Genomic DNA, 2,650 nt, shown 5'->3' with positions numbered 1-2,650 from the left:
TCCCTCCCCGCGCACCGCCACCTTCCTCCACCTCAGCGTCGGCCGCCTCCTTCTACCCCAGCCTCCAGGCACCTCCCTCCTCCCGTCCTCCGCCAACGCCTCGCCAGGCTCCTGCCTGTCCCGCCGTCGCCTCGCCAATGGCTCCCTCCCCGTCTCATCCCGCCATCGGGACACCTCAGGTCAACCGCCCCAACCGAATCACCTCCCTCTATGCCGGTCGTCGTCGACGGAGCTCGCTCCCATCCTCCTTGAGCCGACCCAAATCCTCGCCCCACTTCCATCCGCCAGCAGTCCTACTTCTCCATGACAACAAGGATGACGTGGTCGTGCATGCTCCGTCGTGGCGTGCTCGCTGTCCTTTCTCTCTCCCTCTAAGACAAGGAGCAGCAGCAGCTGGCCGTAGTGCCGCCATCTCTTTTGTCCCTCTCTCAGATCCTCTCTGCCCAGTCTCATTTCACTCTGATTCTTGGGTGCACAACACCTGTTCGATGAAATTGCTGGCTGAAAAGGTAAAAACGTTCCATATGTACATATAGCTTCTTTCAAAGTTCAAAAACAGATGGTACAGGAAGTACATGTATTCATGTGGGTTCTTGAAAGTTTTGTACAGGAATAGGCCGATGATTTTTGTGCTATGGATAATATGATTTATGTACATGTATTATATGTGTGGAAACAATTTTTGTGAGATGATGAAAGGAAAAATGGTTTGAATGAAAAATATTGATCAGTACGAGTTAAAAATGGTGGTCCGTTCGGAATAAAAACTTAAAATATGCCGTGGTTTGTGGGGAGATTCTGCTCACCGCCGGGTGGCACCATCTCTACCAGTTCGACAGGGACGCGTCCCTCAGTACTATGATGTCGAGGCAGACAGCCGCCCTCTTTGTGACCTGCTGCTATTCCTCATCTTGCACTGGCGGACTGATGATGCGGGAGCCGCCCACTTCGCTACAACCCCACGTGGATCTCTTTCTTTCTTCTCTCTCAAATTCGTTGAAAAACTTGGTTGCTTGTTCTTGTTAAAAAACACCCCGAGACACGCGACAGCCACCCCAGTTCGGGCATAGTAAGTACCTCAGTACGAGTTAAAAACGGTGGTCCGTTCGGAATAAAAGAAATGATAGAAATTCAAATTGTAAAGTTCAAGCAAAAAAAGAAACCCCATGAAAATCCTGCTTAGTAAGTACCTCAGTACAAGTCGTAAAATGAGAGAAGTTCAGAACAACATTGTCAAAAAATATCGAGTTAAAATAAAGAAACAAAACAAACACATTTTCTTTTTGAATAAAATATAATTCAGTTCTATGATACAAATCATACAAATACAGGGGCGACGATACAGTAAACCGTTGAAAACTTATGAGAAAAATATTACACAAAAAACAGAGCAAAGTCTAGTTAGTGAAAACACACTTAGTACAAACCCATGCAAGCATCAGTATAAGTATCCTTTTTTGGAACCATTCAAAATTACTCTACAAAAAGTAGCTCAGTACAAACATACACATATATCAGTACGACTAATCTGTTTTTCAGACAAGAAAACAGCAAGATCCGTCATGCAGTATTCTAAATTACTCTTAAACGGTTGCGAAGTAGAGAAAACGTTCAACATGACTAAGTTTAGCATTTTCCATAGCTATCCAACGGTATATTATTTACCATATTTCGATAAACTTTTTAAAAAAATCGCGTTCAAAATCAAATTTGACCGTATTCGAATTCGTTTTCAAACTGTAAGGAATTAGAAAACATTTATATACGAAAAAGTTGCCCATTCTCCATAGCTTTCCAACGCCGTATCATTTGTGTCAATCCGACAAACCGTTTGCAAAAAATCGTGAAAATACGTTTCGCCCGGAATTTCACCGTTTTTCAAATTACTTTTAAATCATATAGAATTAGAAAAAACAATACATATATGGAATATGCGGATTTTCACCATCTTTCCAACGCCATCTTATTTGCTCAATTCCGACAAATGGTTTGAAAATTGAGTCCAAAATACGATTCGCGTTTTCGGTTTTGAAAAAAACGGTTTTTTCAAAACTGCTCTTAAACCACAATGATTTTGCAAAATTGTTCAATATACTTGAAATATGGTTCTCAAGAGATTTCCAATGATATATTTCACGCCCCGTTCCGACAAAAAATTTACAAAAAGTTTTTGAACTAAAAACGACGATCTGTTAAACACAACTGAAAGCATCAGTTCAACCGCTTCAAAAACATCAGTACAACCACCTGAAAACGTCAGTTCAAAAAGGGTAACAGAATAATATTATGTTATGCATAACAGAATAGCCCAGATGTGTGTGTGTGTGTGTCTATATATATATATAATGCTTGGGCCAATTGATTGAACTGTCATAAAAAAATTGCATGAGAGGGAGCACAAAACCAGCACCGCCTGCATGCGGCCCAAAATGATGTACGTTGTAAGGGGTGATGTGTGTTTTCAATATCGAATAATGTACAATTTAGATGTGGTGGCTGCCTCTCGATACAGACAACAACCATGAAAGTCGGGTAGTTAAGGACGAGATACGCAGGGTACGGTGTCTGTCAAACCAAGCAATCCGAGCATGTGGAGGGAATCCTAACAACGTATGAGCTCAAGCTTTGGTTGAACGGCATGTGACGGTGA

The sequence above is a fragment of the Triticum dicoccoides genome, chromosome 2B, assembly GCF_002162155.2.
Source record: "Triticum dicoccoides isolate Atlit2015 ecotype Zavitan chromosome 2B, WEW_v2.0, whole genome shotgun sequence".
In the NCBI taxonomy this organism is placed as follows: domain Eukaryota; kingdom Viridiplantae; phylum Streptophyta; class Magnoliopsida; order Poales; family Poaceae; genus Triticum; species Triticum dicoccoides.
This window is presented reverse-complemented; position numbering follows the sequence as displayed.